We start from the raw sequence: 12,723 nt of genomic DNA on the forward strand, positions 1-12,723 counted from the left end.
TCAACCGGGGCGCAATCGCAGTGGTTCTCCCAGTGCTACCTTAGCCGATAGAACGGAACGTAAGGTACCAAAACATGGGAGCCAGGCAAACCCAACTATTGACCTAAGACATGATTCAGAGCCGATGCATATAGTGCTATAAGTTCGGGGTGCCGCACTTGTGAAAGTGTTCGGACTTATCACACCATAATGCGGGGAACATAAGCCCCTGGTGTGTTCGGCCATACCAAAGTGTACAGATGCAAGATGTCATAAATGAACATATAAAAATAGGAATGCAATTATAAAAAAAAGGTGGTGCATTGTTTATTCAAGGAATTCTGCTATGAGTGCAGAACGATACAAATAGTGTGGTAAGCAAGGGTTTGGACTATTAGACATGTCCCCCTCCAGGGGTAGGCTGCGGAATGGTGTATTAAACAGATTTAATGCTCATAATGGAGACCACCTGAGTGTTCGACGTAGCCCTTATCCCTCCCTGGCTGTTGCATCGTGAGTTCGGCAGATCTACTGCCTTACAGGGCCTCTGGTAAACGGGGTCCTGTGAAAAAAGAGAAGAAAAAGGAAAAAGAAAAAAAAAGGTGACACACGTGGGAGCCCTGGTGTGGATGAGCCGCACTCTGGGCCTGTCGTGGTCGTGCCCCTCCCCCTATGCCCATGGTATCTTAAGAGTGTAGTGATGTACACGAAGAGCTCGTCTTGCAATCATGCAAGGGCTGGGGTTGGGGCCGCATTGCTACGCATGCTCGGAATGTGCCAGGTGGTCTTGATGTATGTTACTCCGGGCGCGTTTGGCTGAGTCCGGTCGTTTAACGGCCGGACTCGAGAACTGCCTTAAGAGGCTGCTGTGTACTTCTGCCGCGAGAGCCGCTGTGTGTTCCTCCGTTCGGAGGGAGCGTTCAGTGTTTCCGTTGACCGTGATGACTCCACGAGGGCCTGGCATCTTGAGCTTGAGGTATGCATAATGCGGCACCGCGTTGAACTTTGCAAACGCGGTTCGTCCGAGCAGAGCGTGATAGCCACTGCGGAACGGGACTATGTCGAAGATTAACTCCTCGCTTCGGAAATTATCCGGGGATCCGAAGACCACTTCCAGTGTGACTGAGCCTGTACAATTGGCCTCAACACCTGGTATGACGCCTTTGAAGGTCGTCTTTGTAGGTTTAATCCTTGAGGGGTCTATGCCCATCTTGCGCACTGTATCCTGATAAAGCAGGTTCAGGCTGCTGCCGCCGTCCATCAGGACTCTAGTGAGGTGAAATCCATCGACGATTGGGTCTAAAACCAATGCGGCGAATCCGCCATGGCGGATACTGGTAGGGTGGTCCCTTCGATCGAAAGTGATCGGGCAAGAGGACCATGGGTTGAACTTCGGGGCGACTGGCTCCATCGCATATACGTCCCTAAGTGCACGCTTCCGCTCCCTCTTGGGTATGTGGGTTGCGTATATCATGTTTACCGTCCGCACTTGTGGGGGGAAAACCCTTTCTGTCCTCTATTGTTCGGCGACCGGGTCTCTTCCTCGTCATCGCTATGCAGCCCCTTGTCATTGTTTTCGGCAATTAACTTGCCCGCCTGCTTGAATACCCAACAATCTCTATTGGTGTGATTAGCTGGCTTTTCGGGGGTGCCATGTATCTGGCAAGAGCGGTCGAGTATTCGGTCCAAATTGGACGGACCCGGAGTAGTTCTTTTGAATGGCTTTTTCCGCTGACCGGGTTTAGAGCCTCTGAATCCGGCGTTGACTGCCGTATCCTCAGTGTTGTCACCGTTAACGCGACGTTTGTGTTTGTTGCGACGCGACCTACCATTGTGGTCCTTGTTGTTCGGACTGCCAGAATTTTTGCTAAGGTTGTTACTGCGAGCTAGCCAGCTGTCCTCTCCCGCACAGAAGCGGGTCATGAGTGATGTGAGGGCTGCCATGGATTTCGGCTTTTCCTGTCCTAGGTGCCGGGCCAGCCACTCGTCACGGATGTTATGTTTGAAGGCTGCGAGGGCCTCTGCATCCAGACAGTCGATGATTTGATTTTTCTTTGTTAAGAACCGTGTCCAGAACTGTCTGGCCGATTCGTCTGGCTGCTGAATTATGTGGCTTAGGTCATCGGCGTCTGGTGGTCGCACATATGTGCCCTGGAAGTTATCGAGGAATGCGGCTTCCAGGTCCTCCCAACACCCAATTGACTCTGCGGGCAAGCTGTTAAGCCAATGCCGAGCTGGTCCTTTAAGCTTGAGTGGGAGATACTTGATGGCGTGGAGATCGTCACCGCGGGCCATATGGATATGAAGGAGATAATCTTCGATCCAAACCGCGTGGTCTGTTGTGCCATTGCAGGATTCAATGTTCACGGGTTTAAACCCTTCAGGGATTTGATGATCCATTACTTCGTCTGTGAAGCATAGTGGGTGTGTGACGCCTCTATACTGAGCAATATCACGACGTAGCTCAAGACAGTGTTGTCTGCTGTGTTCGGCCCGGCCGGAGTTGCTGTATCCGGCGCGACGGTAGTCGTCGTGGGTCGTGGGGCGCCCACGTGATCCGTAGATAGATCTGGATTGTCTTGCCTTGTCCTCCAATATATCCTGCAAGTCCGGCGCATTCCCCCGTGGCTTCGCACTTTTCGAGCAGTGCCGGGGTACGGTTCTGGCGGAGGGCCTAGATGCCTCTCTGTCGCGGCCACGAGGTGGTCGGTCTGCCGTATTGTGCGCTGGTGATGAAGGTTTGTATGCTTCCTCCTCTAGTCGGGGGATCAACTTGCATTTTGGGTAGCTTTTGGAGGGGCGTTCGAGTTCATACTCTTCGGCCGTGAGGACCTCGGTCCATCTATCGGCCAGCAGGTCTTGATCAGCTCGAAGTTGTTGCTGCTTCTTTTTTAGGCTGTTCGCCGTGGCCATTAGCCTGCATTTAAAACGCTCTTGTTCGACGGGATCCTCGGGCACGATGAATTCGTCGTTGTTGAGGCTTGCCTCGTCTCCGGAGGGAGGCATGTAATTGTCATCCTCTATCTCCTCGTCTGCCGCTCTCTCTTGAGGGCTGCCTTCTCCGTCCTCCTGTGCTGAATCTTGCTGGAGGGGGTTGTCTTCGGCACTCTCTGGGGTGTTGTTGTCTCCGGTGCTGGAATCTCCATTCTTGCTGTGGCGGGATTTAGAGCGGCACCGCTGACGTCGGCGCTTGGGCTGTTTCTTAGAGGAATCTGCCTCCGCTGCTTCTTAGCCGTCCTCGTCCTTTGGGGTGTCCACCATGTATATGTCGTATGACGAGGTGGTCTTCCAGTGCCCTGTAGGCGCTGGTTCTTGATTGTCTCCGGCATCGTCGTCCATACCGTCGATGTCTTCGGAGTCGTAGTCTAGCATGTCGGTTAGATCGTCGACAGTGGCTACAAAGTGGGTGGTGGGTGGGCTTTGAATTTCTTCGTCGTCTGCATCCCAACCATCCTGACCGCAGTCCGGCCAGGGTTCTCCTGATAACGAGAGATGCTTTAGTGAGTTCAGGATGTCGCCAAAGGGCGAGTGCTGAAAGATGTCCGCAGCGGTGAACTCCATGATCGGCGCCCAATCGGATTCGATTGGTAGGGGCACAGGAGGTTCGGAGTCCGGCAAGGAGTCCGGCACCTCGGAGTCACGAGCTCTATAAGGGACAAGGTCAGTATTCAGCTCCATCGCCGTAGAGGTTGCAGCTCCCGAGGCGGTGTCCAGCCACCTGTCCTCGATCTGCGCGGTCGGCTCCGAACTATAGGTCGGAGCGGATTCGTGTGCGGCCTCCAAGGTTCTGTCCGGCAGCAGAGCTAAATCATGCCCATCGTGATAGTGAGGCACGCTTGGCTGTGGCTCGAATCCATCGAAGATCAAATCTCCGCGGATGTCAGTCGTGAAGTTTAGGCTTCCAAATCTGACCTGATGGCCAGGGGCGTAGCTTTCGATCTGCTCCAGATGGCCAAGTGAATTGGCCCGCAGTGCAAAGCCCGCGAACACGAAGATCTGTCCGGGGAGAAAATTCTCACCCTGGACTGCGTTGTTGTTGGTTGAAGAAGCCATCAAGCCTATCGGTGATGACACAGAGGAACTCTCAATGAAAGCACCAATGTCGGTGTCAAAACCGGCGGATCTCGGGTAGGGGGTCCCGAACTGTGCGTCTAGGCGGATGGTAACAAGAGACAAGGGACACAATGTTTTTACCCAGGTTCGGGCCCTCTCGATGGAGGTAAAACCCTACTCCTGCTTGATTGATATTGATGATATGGGTAGTACAAGAGTGGATCTACCACGAGATCAAAGAGGCTAAAACCCTAGAAGCTAGCCTATGGTATGATTGTTGTAATGGTTGTGTCCTACAGACTAAAACCCTCCGGTTTATATAGACAAGGAGAGGGCTAGGGTTACACAGAGTCGGTTACAATGGTAGGAGATCTACATATCCGTATCGCCAAGCTTGCCTTGCATGCCAAGGAAAGTCCCATCCGGACACGGGATGAAGTCTTCAATCTTGTATCTTCATAGTCTTGGAGTCCGGCCGATGATGATAGTCCGGCTATCCGAACACCCGCTAGTCCAGGACTCCCTCATCGGGGCTCCATGCATGACCTGCGAGACAAATTGAAAAACAAAGCAAGACAGTCAAGATCAATCTACGGATCACGGGGGCGCGCCCCAACGCATGACGATGACCGTCACACCGGATATACCAACAAATACGGCCGGACCGAATACAATGTAGCCCGGCACAGAGGCGCCGCACACCCCCAATGCTTCACTGATGAAGTAATGGATCATGAATTCCCAGAAGGATTTAAACCCGTGAACATTGAATCATATGATGGTACTACAGACCCCGCGGTATGGATAGAAGATTTCTTCCTCCACATTCACATGGCCCGCGGGGATGATCTACACGTCATCAAGTACCTCCCACTAAAACTCAAGGGACCGTCTCGGCATTGGCTGAATAGCTTGCCGGCAAACTCCATCAGGAGTTGGGAGAACCTGGCAGACGCATTCCTGGACAACTTCCAGGGCACTTATGTGCGACCACCGGATGCTGATGATCTAAGTCACATAACCCAACAGCCCGGAGAGTCAGCTAGGAAATTCTGGACTCGGTTCCTAACCAAAAAGAACCAAATTGTCGACGGTCCGGATGCCGAAGCCCTAGCGGCCTTTAAGCATAACATCCATGACGAGTGGCTTGCCCGACATCTCGACCAAGAAAAGCCAAAGTCCATGGCAGCCCTCATGACACTCATGACCCGCTTTTGTGCGGGCGAGGATAGCTGGTTAGCTCATAGCAACAACACAGGAAGCAATCCTGGCACATCAAAAGCCAGAGATAGCAACGACAAACCATGGTGCAACAAACACAAGCGTCGCAAAAACGGTGGTAGCGCCAAAGACACAACAGTCAATGCCGGATTCAGTGGCTCCAAGTCCGATCAGAGGAAAAAGCCATTCAACAAAAACAATTCGGGCACGTCCAGTTTGGACCGCATACTCGACCGACCATGCCAAATTCATGGCACCCCAGGAACACCAGCCAATCATACCAATGGAGAATGCTGGGTCTTTAGACAAGCCGGCAGGTCAGGTGCCGAAAACAAGGGGAAGGGGTCCCAAAGCGACTATGACGACGAGGAGCCCCGATCACCGAATATAGGAGGGCAAAAGAAATTTCCCCCGCAAATCAAAAAGGTGAACATGATAAATGCCACCCACATTCCCAAGCTGGAATGAATGTGCACTCTTAGGGATGTCGACTTAACGGAGCCATTCGCCCCACAATACAACATATGGCCGATCACCTTCGATCGTAAGGATCGTCCGGCCAATACCAATCAAGGAAATCCAACCGCACTCGTCCTTGACCCAATAATTGATGGATTCCACCTCACATGAGTCCTTATGGATGGAGGCAGCAGTCTAAACCTGCTGTATCAGGACACAGTGCGCAAGATGGGTATCGATAATTCGATGATCAAGCCCACTAAAACCACCTTTAAAGGTGTCATACCAGGTGTGGAGGCCAATTGTACAGGCTTCATCACTCTAGAGGTAGTCTTCGGATCACCAAACAATTACCGTATCGAAGAGTTAGTCTTCGACATCGTCCCCTTTCGCAGCGACTATCTGGCACTGCTCGGACGAACCACGTTCGCTCGATTCAACGTGGTGCCACATTATGCATACCGTAAACTCAAGATGCCCGGTCCGCGTGGCGTCATCACGGTTAATGGCAGGGCTGAACTTTCTCTCACTGCCGAAGAGTCTATAGCCGCTTTAACAACAGAAGCAACGAAAGGCACCTTTCAATCGAACCTCGAGTCGACGGCCAAGCTCCCGGACACCGCCAAAGGAGTCCAGACTACTGCGCGGCAGGATAACCCGGCTCGTCCGGAGCTCAATTAAAACACTCCGACAAAAGTTAAGACAGACCACATACTATGGCTCAACCGCTCTATGGCACAAAACCATTTCTTGCATTTTCTTTGTAGGTTCACCTTTGCGTAGGCCAGGACGGATGGCATGGAAACATTTCGAACGCGTAAGGGAATCTCCAGATATTCCCCCCGATGATCATCCGACTACACTCCAGATCCGCCTACAAACTTCCTCCCGCCTGGTCTCAGCAGGTTTCGCAGTCATATTTCTTTTTATCACATCACCTGTACTCATACGTATCAACGTATTATTCAAACACAACATGTGGATTTATATGATGCTCGTTTGCTATTATTTCTTATTGAAACTCTTTTGTCAAAAGGCAGCTGCACATCGTGATATGCCTTAATATGCCAGGGGCTTCATTATACCCATAATATGGCAATAAAGTCCGAACACCTTCACGGCAGTTCGGCACCCCGAACTTATAGCATTATATGCATCAGCTCTGAATCATGTCTTGGGTCAATAGTTGGGTTTGCCCGGCTCTTATGTTTTGGTACCTTATGTTCCGATATATCGGCTAAGGTAGCACAGGGAGAACTACTACGATTGTGTCCCGGTTCTCCCGGACGAGCACCTCAGTAGAGAAAGCCAAAAACTGATTGTCATGATACAGCGAGAGCTGGTCAGCTGTTCGAGAGGTTGTAAAATCTTTAAGGATTTCTTCCGCATAATGCCATAACCAATGCAGCGTGCGATGGATCGGCTTTTCTTCCGATCAGGTGCTTATAGAGCCCCTCGTGCGGTCTTCCAAACATCAGGGGCCACGCCTACCTTCCTTTTAAACTCCTATGGCTAAGTGAGGGTGATAAATCCCTATAGTCCGATTGCCTGGTTCGCTGTGCTGAACACCTCCTTCAAGGACCCAAAACTGGGATAAAGAGTGCTCAAGTTTATCCCAAACACCCCCTACTTACTACGTGGGGGCAGAAGCCGACGACTGGCCAACTCTCAGGATGAATATATAAAACGGCCGCATAGGAGGAAAAACTTTCAGATGACAAGCAATAAATAATAGAAATGACCTTGTTCAACATTACAAAGGACAACATGGCTGTACTCATGGAAATATAATGTCCTTGGTGCATTGCTCCGCTGCAAGGCGGGCTCCTTTCAAGACACCTTCATAATACAGTTCGGGCTTGCGGTGCTCCTTCCCCTCCGGTGGTCCCTCAGTCATTAGCTTTTCCGCATCCATCTTCCCCCAATGCACCTTTGCGCGGGCGAAGGCCATTTGCGCACCCTCCATACAGACCGACCGCTTGATGACTTCGAGTCGAGGGCAGGCACTCACAAGCCGCTTCACGAGCCCGAAGTAACTGCTTGGAATCGGCTCGACGGGCCATAGCCGGATAATTAAATCCTTCATGGCTAGCTCGGCCGCCTTATGCAGTTCGATCAGCTGCTTCAGTTGATCGGCAAAAGGCACGGGATAATTTGGTGCCAGATACTGCATCCAGAAGAGCTTATCCGTAGTGTTCCTTTCTTCGGCTCGGTAGAATTGGGCGGCATCAGATATGCTGCGTGGCAGCTCTGCAAATACCCCTGGAGAAATCAGAATTCAAACTATCAACTTAATTTTCTCCTATCAAATACCTGCTTTGCATAGAAAAATCCTTACCATCCGCAATCTTCCTGGCCTCCTGGATTTCCTTCAGGGCACCTTGGGCTTCCCCCCAGGCATCACTTGCGGCTTGGCGAGCCTGGGAGAGTTCGGATTCTTTCCCTGACAAACTCTGCTCCAAGGTCTCACATTTCTTCACGGCCTCCTGAAGCTCTCGCTCAGCTTCAATAACTCTAGCCTCGTGCTTCTCACGGAGAGCCTGCTCTGCGGCTGCCTTCTTCTCGGCTTTGGCCACAGCCTTCTTAAGAGCCTCAATTTTGGCCGTCGCCCCTAGAGCACATCATAAAAATATTTTCATCATGCACACTTACTCATTTGTGCTAAATGAACAAGGTTTCTGCATACCTTGGTTATCCTCCAGCTGTTTCTTCACTCGGCCAAGTTCTCCTTCGGCCCACTACAGACTATGCCTCAGTCCGGATACTTCCGCAGCATGAGAGGCGGCAGTCGCTACAGACGCCTGCTTATTAAAAAGAGATAGATGTCATCAAGTGAGTCTCCTGCGAACATAAATTTGATCCTCTGTCCGGTTCTTTCTTTCACCGAACAGTGTATCAGGGGCTGCTATCTATACCATGACACTCTTCCAAACCTCATAAAACATACCTCAAAGCCTCTTATGAGGCTGATACAGGATTCATTCAGTCCACTCTCAGCAGACTGAATCTTTTCAATCACCACACCCATAAGGGCACAGTGTTCATCAACGATGGAGGCGCTCTTCAACACTGCCAATAAAGCATCCGGCACCTCTGGTTGGACAGAGGTTGCCGGTGGAACAGACACACCCCCTCCAGCCGACGGAGGCCGCCTGCCTGATTCTGGGACCTTATTGGTCTCCGGAATCGTGTCCGGCTGGGGGCCGGATTCAAGATGACCCCCGCCGTCGACGTCCATGGGAGCCTTCTCTCCCGTGTGTCCAGACCCTGAGGTCTGGCCTCCTGGTGTCGCCCTTGCATCTTTTCCCCTCCTCCGTGGCCTGGGTCCTTCTGGGACGAAACCTCGGTGCCATTCACATGTTTGGGGGAGGGGGCCTTCGGGGGTGTCCCGCTCTCCATAGCATCCAAACCCAGCAAATCCTCCGACGAGGATTGTTCGGCGCGGGACCTCGTCGGACTGTAAAAAGCATGGCTTAGATTAAAATATTATGCCATGACAAATCCGGACGCATAAGCGTGTTCGAATTTTATACTCACGAGTTCACCAGGGGCTGGGCCCTGGGATCCCACTCCGAGCTGCTATCGGTGGAGGCAGTGGATTCCTCTGGAAGAGGAGTTTTTCCCCTTTTAGGCGACTTGGCCTCCAAGGACGTGGAGGCCGTCCTTTTCTTTCTTCCCCTTGCGGGGGATTCGACTTCCTCCTCCTCCTCGTCCTTGATACCTCCATTTTGCATCATGCTTTTATATCAATATTTATTGAATTATGGGCTGTTATTAAATATTATATCTCAATACTTATGGCTATTCTCTCTTGTTTTACAAGGTTTACCATGAAGAGGGGGAATGCCGGCAGCTGGAACTCTGGCTAGAAAAGGAGCAAACATTGGAAACCTATTCTACACTCCTCCAAAAGTCCTGAAACTCCACGAAACCTGTTTTTGATTTATTAAGAATTATTGAGCGAAAGAAATACATCAGGGGGCCCACACCCTGTCCAGGAGGGTGGGGCGCACCCCCCTTACTAGGTGCGCCCCCTCTCTCCTGGGCCCTCTGGTGGCCCTCCGGTGTCCATCTTCCGCTATATGAAGGCTTTTACCCCGGAAAAAATCGTGGGCAAGCTTACGGGACGAAACTCTGCCACCACGAGGCGGAACCTTGGCAGAACCAATCTAGGGCTCTGGCAGAGTTGTTCTGCTGGGGACACTTCCCTCCGGGAGGGGGAAATCATCACCAACGTCATCACCAACGATCCTCTCATAGGGAGGGGGTCAATCTCCATCAACATCTTCACCAACACCATCTCCTCTCAAACCCTAGTTCATCTCTTGTATCCAATCTTGTATCCAAAACCACAAATTGGTACCTGTGGGTTGCTAGTAGTGTTGATTACTCTTTGTAGTTGATACTTATTAGTTTACTTGGTGGAAGATCATATGTTCAGATCCTTAATGCATATTATTACACCTCTAATTTTGAACATGAATATGCTTTGTGAGTAGTTACATTTGTTCCTGAGGACATGGGTGAAGTCTTGCTATTAGTAGTCATGTGAATTTGGTATTCGTTAGATATTTTGATGAGATGTATGTTGTCTTCTCCTCTAGTGGTGTCATGTGAACGTCGACTACATGACACTTCACCATTATTGGGCCTAGAGGAGGGCATAGGGAAGTAATAAGTATATGATGTGTTGCTAGAGTGACAGAAGCTTAAACCCTAGTTTATGCGTTGCTTCGTTAGGGGCTGATTTGGATCCACATGTTTCATGCTACGGTTAGGTTTACCTTAATACTTTTGTTGTAGTTGCGGATGCTTGCAATAGGGGTTAATCATAAGTGGGATGCTTTTCCAAGTAAGGGCAGTACCCAAGCACCAGTCCACCCACATATCAAATTATCAAAGTACTGAACGCGAATCATATGAGCGTGATGAAAACTAGCTTGACGATAATTCCCATGTGTCCTCGGGAGCTCCTTTATCATTATTAGAAATTGTCTAGGCTTATCCTTTGCTACATAAAGGATTGGGCCACCTTGCTACACTTTATTTACTTTGTTTACTTATTACTCGTTACTATTTATCTTATCACAAAACTATCTATCACCTACAATTTCAGTGCTTGCAGAAAACCTTACTGAAAATCGCTTATCATTTCCTTCTGCTCCTCGTTGGGTTTGACACTCTTACTTATCGGAAGGACTACGATAGATCCCCTACACTTGTTGGTCATCAGTCCTCTTCGGAGGAAGAATGGGCATTGGATTCTTCGGATTTTGTGTCCGAAGCGCCCACGGCAACGGAGGCCGCCCTGGTTCTTGGCCTCCTTCTCGGCTTCTTCTCTTGTTATGTAAGGCGCCGGGACCAGCATCTTCGTCAGAAGTGGGCCGGCCGGTTCTTCTAGCAGCGGGGCCGGACAATAGATCCGCCCCCCCTTCTTCGCCCAGCCCTAAGAAAGTTGTGGGAAACAAATTAAGCATTTTCCTCAAGATATGCAAATGAAACATATGAATTGTCAACGTACAGTGACTTACTGAACTTGCAGGGCGGGACAGTTGGTACCCGCGGTCCTCGGCAGAGTCCGACCACGATTTGTCGGACTTGAAAAGCACCTTCCAGATGTCCTTGTGCGAGGAGCCAAAGAGCTCTAGCAGGGTCTGGTGCTTGGCCGGGTCGAACTCCCATAAATTGCAAGCCCAGTGTTGAAAAGGTAGAATCCGGCGAACTAACATCACCTGGACTACATTGACGAGCTTGATGTTCTTGTCTTCCATATCCTAGACGCGCGTCTGGAGCACTAGTTCGTCATATGAAGCCTAGTTCAGGCCCTTCTTGGGCCAGGACGTAAGTCGCAGGGGGGCTCCGGATCTGAATTCCGGAGCAGCGGCCCATTCCTTGACGCGCGGCTCAGTGATGTAAAACCACTGCTGTTGCCACTCCTTGACGGAATCATTGAAAGTACCTGTTGGCCATGTAACGTTGGGCATCTTGCTCACCATGGCGCCTCTGCACTCGGCGTGCTCGCCGCCCACTACCTTGGGCTTCACATTAAAAACCTTCAGCCATAAGCCGAAGTGTGGCGGGATGCGGAGAAAGGCCTCGCACACGACGATGAATGTTGAGATGTTGAGGAAGGAATTGGGGGATAGATCATGAAAATCAATCCCGTAATAATACGTGATGCCACGAACGAATGGGTGGAGGGGAAACCCTAGCCCGCAGACAAAATGAGGGAGGAATACCACCCTCTCATGGGGTTCCGGAGTGGGGACGATCTATCCTGCCATCGGAAGACGGTGGCCGATTCTCTTGGCCAAATACCTGCCCCCCGAGGAGTGTAGCACTTTTGGTGAGTGGAACTTGGTAAGGAAACATTTATATAGTGTGCTGAATTTTTTTGTTACTTGTCACTATGGAAACTAATCCTTTGAGGGGCTTGTTTGGGGCATCTTCGCCCCATCCAGAAGAGCAAAGAGTTGCTCCTCAACCTACTGAACTTTGTGAAAATATTTATTTTGGGATTCCTTTGGGTATGATAGAGAAACTGCTAGCTAATCCATTTGCAGGAGATGGAACATTGCATCCCGATTTACACCTTATCTTTGTGGATGAAGTTTGTGGATTATTTAAGCTTGCAGGTATCCCCGATGATGTTGTCAAAAGGAAGGTCTTCCCTTTATCTTTGAAGGGAGATGCATTGACATGGTTTAGGCTATGTGATGATACGGGATCTTGGAATTATAAGCGATTGAAGTTGGAATCTCACCAGAAGTTCTATCTTATGCATCTTGTTCATCGTGATCGGAATTACATATATAATTTCCAGCCTCGTGAAGGAGAAAGCATCGCTCAAGCTTGGGGGAGGCTTAAGTCAATGTTATATTCATGCCCCAATCATGAGCTCTCTCGGGAAATGATTATTCAAAAATTTTATGCTCGGCTTTCTCTTGATAATCGCAACCTGCTCGATACTTCCTGTGCTGGTTCTTATATGGTGAAGACTATTGATTTCAA

This window comes from Triticum aestivum, chromosome 5B, assembly GCF_018294505.1.
Source record: "Triticum aestivum cultivar Chinese Spring chromosome 5B, IWGSC CS RefSeq v2.1, whole genome shotgun sequence".
NCBI classification, from domain to species: domain Eukaryota; kingdom Viridiplantae; phylum Streptophyta; class Magnoliopsida; order Poales; family Poaceae; genus Triticum; species Triticum aestivum.